The sequence below is a fragment of the Chondrus crispus genome, genomic scaffold, assembly GCF_000350225.1.
Source record: "Chondrus crispus Stackhouse genomic scaffold, scaffold_57, whole genome shotgun sequence".
Taxonomy (NCBI): Eukaryota; Rhodophyta; class Florideophyceae; order Gigartinales; family Gigartinaceae; genus Chondrus; species Chondrus crispus.
Window position 1 is genome coordinate 165,408 of NW_005178533.1, and position 9,941 is coordinate 175,348.

A 9,941-nucleotide genomic window follows, 5' to 3' on the forward strand; every position below is an offset into this window, starting at 1 on the left:
AGGAGCGCAATATGAGTGCAATTGGAGCACTGGCCCGTGATCCTTTCACAATCCGTATTGTGCTCCATTAGTGCTCCATTACTACTTCTTTTACATGTCAAATGTCTACTAGGGTACTCTGTAGTTCCGTCTTCCATGACTCGATGTCTCAGTAGCCGTTCGACGGCATACTGCGTTCCCGCGGTGACCTTATCGGCGAGGTCCCGCGGGGTCGTCGTACTTGCTCGTGGCGCGTCTATCGGAGACGGCGCGTACACGCAGCGGTCGGCGGAGACTCGCTCGGTGACCCCATCACGATCGATCGTGATGGTTCGGTGGTCATTGGCGAGCACGCGGTAGGGTCCGACAGCGGGCGAGGCGAGCTTGTTCGATGTCTTAGCCCCATCGGTGGGGTTGAGATATACGTATTCTCCGGGACGGAGCCGGGAATTAATACGTCGTATGCGCTTATCGAAGTCGCGCTTGTAGCGAGCCTGCGTGCGACGCAGGCTCCCGTAGGCCTTCTGGATAGTCGAATCCAAGGTCTTGAGGAACTCGGCACGTTGGTTCCCCCTATCGGAAGGGGGCGCGTCGCCGTCCGCCCGTCGGAGAGAGAACTCCGGCGGTGGCCTGCTGAGCACGAGCTCAAACGGCGTGGTGCGTGTGGTGCGATGTACGTGGGAGTTGTACGCATACGTAAGCGGCCCCACATACACATCCCAGTCGTCCTGGGGTTCACCCACGTAGTTCCGCAGCATCGAGGCGATTGTTCGGTTATAACGCTCGACTTGCCCGTTCGTCTGGAGATGGTACGTCGAAGTGTACAAATTCGTTATCCCCAGAACGCGGCACGTGCTGTGGAAGAACTTGGCGTTAAACTGCGGTCCGTTATCGGACAGCAACGTGCGCAGGACGCCGTACTTAAACACCCACGATTCGCAGAACGCAACTGCGACCGTGTATGCGGTTATTGTGCGGAGCGCAACAACTTGCGTCAGCTTACTGAAGCGGTCCGTAATCACGAGCAGGAATCGTTTTCCTGTCTTCGTCTTGGGGAGCGGCCGCAAGATGTCGATTGCGAGGCTCTCGAGGGGCCTCGTAGCTGGAAACAACCTCAATCGGTTGAGATGTTTCCTCAGCTTGACCCGGTTCATCGCGCAGGTTCGACACCCTCGCACCGTGGCTGCGACGTCTGCAGCCAGGTGAGGCCAGTAGTACTCGAGTCGAAGTGCGTAGTACATACGGTTCTCGCCCGGGTGCCCCGCGATGGCCGGGTTGTGGCACAGGCCACGGAGCCTGGCTCGGAGCGTCTGAGGTACCACCACCTGTACGATATCAGGGTCGAAGGGGTGTCTCCGCTTGAGCACCCCTTGGTGGTCCTCGAAGAACGCGGAGTCCCGGGACTCTGACTGTCGTGCCAAAACGGTTTGGCAGAAGTCATCCAGGCGTTGCTCCTCGGCTATCTCCTCTATCGTAAGAGGGGCCGGAAGGTCGTCCTGCGGTGGGGCGACCGGGGAGTCGAGCGCGCCAGCCTCGGGGTCTTCGGCGCGCTGGATGTCGGCGGCGTTGAACTCGTCGTTCTCCTCCCAAAACTAATTGGGTCCTTGGAGAGCGGGGGCCTCGTCGTCGCCTCGCGGTTCGTCACGCGTCCGTACGCGCGACCTTGTTCGGGCTTCAGCTTGGTTCCGTGTCGTCACCAAGACATGGACGGCCTGGTGATCACAGCTCGCGGTACAAGCGTGGTCCGCAAGCTCGTTGGATACGTCTCGAACTGTCGTGCCCCCGTGGAAAGTGGGGATGTCGTCATCCACCTCGACTGTGGGGCGAGGGTCATCGGCGATCTTCGGCGACACGAGTCGTGACAGGGCATCGGGCACCTGATGCACGCGCCCGGGGCGGTATTGAATGGTGAAATCGTATTCAGCCAGACGTAGCCGTCACCGGGTGAGTCTTCCGGAACTCTCGGTGAGGGACATGAGCCATCGGAGGGCGTCATGGTCCGTCCGTACGGTGAACTTCGTGCCTTCTACGTACGGCCGTAGTTTGCGGACGGCCCACACTACGGCGAAGCACTCGCGTTCGGTAGCGCTGGAGTTGTGCTCACTATCGGACAGTGAGTACGACCAATACCCCACGGGGCGCCAGTCGTTCTGCTCTTCGTGCCCCTGAAGTAAGGTGCAGCCGAGTTGGTAGGCACTCGCGTCGGTGTCTATCATGTACAGACGACCGTGCCGGGGCAACGCCAGGATCGGCAGAGCGATCTTGCACTTCTTAAGGTTCTCCAACGCCTGAAGTTGCAGCTCCGTGGGATTATAGAAATCGGGATCCGAATCCTTGCGCGTCATGTCGGTCAGAGGACGCGCAATCCTAGCAAACCCCTTAACGAATCGGCGGTATACGTTACACGCCCCGAGGAACGAGCGCACTTGCGTCAACGTCCTCGGGAACGTGAATGTCTTGAAAGCGTCGGCCGCCGTATCGGCCACGCTCAACTTGCCTGGGGAGATGACCTGCCCCAGGTATTGCACCTTCGGTCAGAAGAAGCTGCACTTCTTGAGCTTAAGGGAGATACCGGAACTCCGCAGTAAGCTCAAGACGGTATCGAGATGACTCGCGTGTTCTCCGTGCGTACGGGAGAACACGATCACGTCGTCGAGATAGACGAGGCATATTTGCCAGCGGACTCCGGAGAGTATTATGTCGAGCGCACGTTGGAAGGTGGCCGGTGCCCCTTTGAGTCCAAACGGCATGCGCAAGTGGCGAAACGTGCCCATGTGCGTCGTAAACGTGGTCTTATCCCGGTCTTCCGGAGCGACCGGAATCTGCCAATAACCGGAATTGCAGTCCAACGTGGTGAAGACGGCTGCATCTCCTAACGAGTCGATGCAGTCGTCCATCCGTGGCAGCGGATACGAGTCCGCTGCAGTCTTCGCGTTGAGACGCCGGTAGTCCACGCAGAACCGAAGAGAGCCGTCTTTCTTCGGTACCAGCACCACGGGGGACGCCCACTCGGTGCTCGTGGGTTCGATAACCCCTGCGTTCAACATCTTGTTGACCTCCTTCGCGACCATTTCGCGCATGGCCGGGCCCTTCCGATAGGGCATGGAACGAATCGGTTTCGTTCCCGGTTCGAGGGGAATGCGGTGCTTCGTGGCCTGGATCGTTCCAAGCGCACCGCTCCACAGACTCGAGTGCTTACGGAGCATCTCGAGTACGTGGCCACGGAGCTTGTCATCGTCGATGTATGACAGGTCGATCTCTTTTTCCCAATCCATCGGTGGATTTTCGGGATCCTTTTGCTCGGGGAGTACAGTACCTCTCGCCGTCGGTTGGCATAAAGGCGACCGTTCGACCGGGTCGACCCCCCTGCCCCCGGCGGTGGTCTTATCGTCGGAGTTGGATCGGCCAACTCCTACCCCACCGACTTGATCGGTCACGTCGGTCAGGTGTAGCGCGTGCGCGATCCCCTCGGCGACCTTACGTTCGGGAGTGAGGATCGCGAGGGGGTTGCGCTTCGCGTATCCCACGACGGTGTGCTTCGGAAGCCGCTTTTCTCGTCGTGAGAAATTAGCGACGATGACGTCGAAGGTCTGATTCGGTAGGACCTCCGCGACGCCATTTGTCAGCCTCACTGTATGTCGGTGTTGGAGTGAGGGCTTGGGTTCCAGGAACATGAGGCCACTCCCCGCGGTTGTCACACGCACGCGGGCTTGTGACATCGCGGGGATGGTAACCCAGCGGGCGATTCGGATCGCTTGCGGGGCCTCCTCGCGTACGTCTGGCCGACCCGTGTGTCGCCCGTGTCGCCTGGTAAGGGGAGTCGACTCCCCCTTTCCGTCGACGATGGCGACGGAACCGCCTTGGCGTAGCTCCATTCGTTGAGCTTCGATGTCGATACATCGCACGTGCGTATCGATAAAGGCCGTGCCGAGGAGGACTGGCACGGCGAGCCGGTCCGCGACTACGAACGGAATTCGGAACACCGTGTTCCTCAACCGCACGGCCAGGCGGACGACGGCCGAAAGCTTGAGGGGGTTGCTATTCGCGCCTGCCAATCGTGGCAGAGGTGCGTCGTGCACGACGTAACGCGTCCAATCGGGGGAAAGGTCGGCCTTCCTCACCAGATTATACCCCGAGCACGTATCAACGGCGATCGTGCGGGGTTTAAATGCATTTCCCTCTGTGGCTATCGAGCCGAGGACGTTGTAGATCTTCGACGTCATAAGGCAAATGAAGCCGTCGACAACCTTCGGGGCGACCTTATCGGTGAGGTCGTTCCGCCGGGGCCTTCGATTTCGGTGCTGGCCCCGCTTGCGTTTCCTTCTCCCCCCTCCTTGGGGCGTCGGCGGATCAGTGACGCCCCTCGGATTACTCGAATCCCTACGACACGGACCTTTCTCCAGCGACCTTGGGCTCGCGGGAGTCTGGGGGTCGACCGAATATTTTCGGTCGTCGTTGCCCCCGTCGCCTTCGTTACGCCTCACCGGGACGTCGGCTGTCCCGGTGTCTTGTGCTCCTAACGTCGGGCCTTCGGAGGCCTCGACGTGCGATCGCTCCTGTATCGGCATTACAGGAGCTCCCCTGTTCGCCTCCGGTAGCTGGGGATGTATTATCGGACAATACCCCCCGTGTCCTTGGCGAGCACGCGGGGTCGGGTCTAGTTCGTGGGGAAGAGACGGCTCACGCGACCGCGTGTACGTGACCGTCTTTACCCTTTTTTCGAACTACCTGTGCTATCGGAGCTAACCTCCTGGCTATCGACGGCCAGGTCTTCTTCGGGTAGCCGTCCGCGTGGGTAGGGACGATCCCCCCACTGCGGCTCAGCGGCCCTGGCGAAGTATTCCGGTACTTCCGGGCCTTGACCTGCGGCGTCCGGTCGTTGCAGGATATAGGGGACGAAGCGAGTCGGCTCGCCTTCGTGACCCTCCGTGGGTGGAGGGTAGGTATCCTCTACCCAGTCTTGCAGGTACATTGTCGCATTTTGTACCTGTTGGGGTAACCGAGAACGGTCTCGGTCCCCTCTCTGCTCTTGGCGCGGGTATCTTGTGTCCGCCTGGTGGTAGGCGGGTCGATCCCGACGATCGACTTCGTTACGACGGTACCCGCCTCCACGGGGGACGAAGCGTGCGCCCCCACCCGATCGGTTCGGGAAGCCTTGACGCGGGGGACGGCCCTCGCCCGCCGCTTGCCGGAGGAGATTACGCGCACCGGGGCGCGTCTTTATCTGGTAGCGGTAGTTCCTGTACACCGTGAACATTCGTTGTTCCGGCGACAGGAACGGGCACGCGTACATGGCATGCCCGTTCGTACGGCATAGCCAGCACACGTACGCGCAGCCGTCCGTTGAGGCGAAGGTCGCCGCGTGCCGCGCCTCCTCATCGGTGAGGAGGGGCACGCGAGGCGCTTCGCCTCCTGCATCTCGGCTCGATATGTCGAGCTCTGCGACCCGGGGGTCCGTACCCCTTGCCACTCTTGGAGTGGCCGCGAAGGCGGTCGCGTAACTCGATGTCGTTCCGGTCGACATCGGTGAGGGGGTTTGTGCCCCCACGGGCCCTGCTCCTTGGGTAATGAGGACAGGGTCGGCCTGCAACTCATTCTACCCTATATGGAGGGTCGAGGCGGGCGAACTTGTCGCGGCGGACTTCGTAGTCCTGCCAGCCTTGCCTGCCGGTTTCGAATCCGGCAGAGGTAAACCGCGCCGAGTGCGGTACGTTGTACCTTCCCCCGTTTCGATACGGCGGATGGTCGGAAGATCGGTCTTCTGACTGCGTGGCAGCCTTTGCACAGTTTCGGATACTGCGGCACGGGTTGCCGGTGCAAGTCTCCGCACGAAGTAGTGCGCGAGGGAATGTTCGGAGAAGACTGCCGTGCATCGGAACGCGGCAGTCTCGAGTCGGTCAGCAAACGTGCTTTCCGTCTCATGCGATTGCTGTCGCGCCGTAGCGACAGCGTCGTACGCTTCACCCAACACGTCGTCCGTGAGGTAGCGTTTTAAGAATTGGTTCACGAGCCCCGGCCAGCTCACGTCGTCGTGGAGCTGGTCGGCGCGGAGGCCACGCATCGTATAACTCGTATACAGGCGCTCCGCGTTGCGCTCGAGGAAGTGCGCGAGGACTCGTACCGCAACACCTTCGGTCAGGTGTTGCGAGTTGAAGGTGATTCGGATATCCTTCAAAAACGGCAGCAGCTGGATCGGGTCGGTACCATCGAAGCTGCGCATCGTGGGACGGATCCCACGACAGCGTTGGACGTACTTCGCGATCCGTCCCGCGTCACCCGAGGTAACGAGCCTCGAGGTGTTATCCAAGCGGTACATACGATAGTCAGCAACGGCGCTGAACTCTTGGATCATCGTATGTACCGGCTCGAGCCCGGGTTCAGCGGAACCCAGCGTGCCGAAGGAGGTAACCGGTAGCGTACGGACGTCTACCGGACCTGGATGCTCGGCGTAACTCGCCGGCGGGTAGCCGCCCCAGCGGGGATCGACGGAGAACAGCGGTTCTCCGGATCTGCGGGCGGCTCCTCCACGGTCCTGTTCGTCCGCGTACGATACGCGGTCCACTTGCCGCTTACTTCCGGCGATAGGCGGCAAGGCTTGGGTCTCAGACGCGAAGTTTGCGTCTATCGGAGGACGGCTTTCTTCTGCAGTCCGACTGGTAGTGGCACCAGTTGGACGCCAACCTTCGGGGGCCGCGGCGCTCGGAGGTACGGTACCACCGAACCCTCTCGAGGGGGCACCGGGTAGCCTTTCGGCCATGGTACGGTCCATGTCACGAGCACGCCGACGAGTGGCGTCGAGCTCAGCGCAGAGGTGCGCGAACGCACCCAATTGCTCTGCGGACGGAGAGGTTCGGTCCTCGGGTCGTCTCACCGAGGTCGGCCTCTCAGGGCGACCTTGCCCGGACGGTCCGGGCGAGGCGAAACGGGAGTCTTCGACGAGTACGATCCGCGAGTGTAACTCGTCGATCATTGCTCGGAGATTCTCTAAGGACTGCGTCACTCTATCGAACCTCCCTTCACGCAGGGAGCGGAGTTCGGCCATACATTGAGTGTATACATGGTCCGATACATCGATCCGAAGGGAAGTACGGACTTCCTCGATGTATTCGGCTATGCGTTCGAACATCGCCGCCGCTCTTTCCTCGGAGGATCTGAGCGACGGTTCGCGGTCACGAGGACCTGCGTCGCCGTCGCCCGACGGGGCGGATGGGGACTGCACAGCGGCCGGACTCAGATCCGCCGCCTCGGAGCGGATCGAGGGCTCAAACTCTTGGCTCATCTCGACGCGATCGGTTCGCGGAGGGAAGCGGAAGTCTTCTCGGAGATCGGAATCCAGGGTCTTCTAGGTCGGGAGACCACTGTAGCATAAACACCCCCAGCGATAGGGGTGTATGCACAGTTCGACCGAGACCCCGTCCGATCGGGAAGACGGGGGTGAAGCAGGACACCAGCTAACGGCACCGGGCAGCGGGCCCGGGTAGCGTGGTAGAGCGGGAACGGGGAGGACGCCGGTACGCGCGAGCGGTTCGACGCCTCGACGCCCCGGCGCGGTACTGGGTAACGATCCAGTACCGACGGGCGGAGGCGGAGCCGACTCGTGGGCGTACCACGCGCGTCCTCAACCCGCGCTCGGTGCCGCTCTAAGGTATTTAGCGAGCGCTACCTTAGAATAAGCGGGAAGTCGGACCTTGACGGTCGGTGGGTGACAAGTCCGTGCTTGTCCTCCTCCACCGCCGCCGGTCCGCTCCATATTTAATGTACATAATATCCTATCATAATAGTACAGTACCGATGTACTGTAGCGACGTACTGTAGCGGTCGGTCGACACTGTAATACTGTCAGCCATGGGGGCTGACAGTACACGTGTGTGTGCGCGCTCTTCGGTCCCGCGCGTACACGTGTAAACGTGCGCCACCTGTACTCGGGGTTACACGTGGTGGTACTGTAGAGCATCGAGCTCTACAGTAACCGATCCGATTCTGAGTTGATCTAATCTAAAATAAAGCCCCAGGGGGGGGTTATACTACAACTATTATCCTCTGTAACTGCAATTTCCCTTCCATTTAGCACCAGATCGACAACTGATTGCTTTCCAAAATCATCATATAGGTGAAATGTGCGTGGAATTGGCGTAGCTGAAATAAAGAGCGCATCAATACCGCGGTATCGGGCCCGAGTCTTCTCCTTTCGATTAACTCCCAATCTATGTTCCTCTTCAACGATCAGCAAGCCCAGGTCTGGAAAATACATTTGTCGTTGAGTAACATCTCAGTGCCTATGGCGACGCGCACCTCTCCAGAGCATAATCTATCTCTGTTCTCAATGTTTATCTTCCGTGAAGTAAATCTGGTCATGCGGGCCATTGCGACTTTGAGGGAGGCCCCTTCAAATCTGCTTCGAAAAGTATCGTAGTGTTGCTGCGCCAGAATTGTAGTGGGGGCAAGGATTGCGACATGCTTCCCAGCTGCCCAGACCCGGAGCCTCGCTCGAACTGCAACTTCGGCTTTTCCAAACCCCACATCACTGCAAAGCAATCGGTCCATTGGGCGTCGATTCTTACTCATGTCTCTCATGAGCTGTTTTTTGTGACCTCCTGGTCCTCGGCGACGACATCGGCTAGGTTCTTGCTGGTGAGCGTGACAACATCCGACTCGTCGGCGGCGACGAGAGATGCGACGAGAGAACCGGTCAAATAGGGAAGAATGTTTCGAGGGCACGTTTAGTGATCCGTTGATCGCCGAAGAGACGACTGGGTACGAATTTCCCAATCCCTACGCCCAAAAACCTTTCTCCGTATATTTGTTTATTTTTTTTGAGCGCATGCGGTGCCGTGTAATGATCAAACAAACAGCCGCACACAGCATTACATGCATCAATATCTGGTAAATACCCGCAGGGTGTTCAACATTCTCCAAAAGGGTCTAGTGCTTCCCTAGTAAGGCGCTGGACAACATCGGGGATCTTACCAGTCGTGTTCAACTCTGGAAAGTAAACAAGAACTGCCGCGGACGGTATATCACTCTGTGATTGATCGTTTTGTTTCATGGGGGCGTAATTGCCAGTGTAGCACAAGCTCTCTCCTCTCTGTCCCCGTACAAGTTCGAACCACCGAACAGTCAAAATAACGTTGACACTATTTGCATTCTCAACATGTTCAACTCTTCCCAACCAGAATGGTGTCACTTCGTTCACGTTTGAGCCGCAGTTTATAGTTACCATGCTGCCCCTCTCATATGTGCACGTGTCCTCCACAGCCAATTTGCTTTCCGAATCATCATGCGAAGCCTCAAGGTCGCGGCAATAATCGCAAAAAGAAGCAAATTGCCGGAATTCCCACTCTGGCAGGGCGAAGTCCTTGCTTTCAATCGCGTCTATTTCGGAAAGAAGTGATAACACATTCTGTCTCCATCCAATTCTGTTCTCTGTCACATTTACGCGCTTGCGGTACGCGCTGATGTCCGCTTGGGAGGGCTTGTTAGTTTTTATGGGCTCTGCTTTTGTCATATCAGGAACGAAATGGAGGAGAGAACCAATGAATCCTTCGATTCTATCAAGTTTCTGAAGTGCTTCCCTCTTTTCCACCATTTGTACCCGACCAGGCAGGTAACATGAGCACCACCTCCTTCGAGCTCATGAGAATCATCCCGCTCGAAGACAAACTTTCTGAACGCGAGCATGTTGTTGATTCTCGATGCAACTGCACTTTGTTTATAACAGGCACCTGAGAAATTGTTCATCCCAGAGATGCGGCTAGCCTGTATGTTGTTTTGTACTGACGCGGAGTTTCCCCCTTGACTTTCAACAATGTGCCCGTGAAGTTCCGAAACACAGGCTGTATTCCTATCCCGCATGAAGACAGAAGTTCGGCTGAATCGGCGGTCAATGTCCTCATGTGTGAGCCCAAACGGTAGAAAGTTAACAACAATGCGGTTGAAGAGCCCTTTATGCACCATGTAATCAC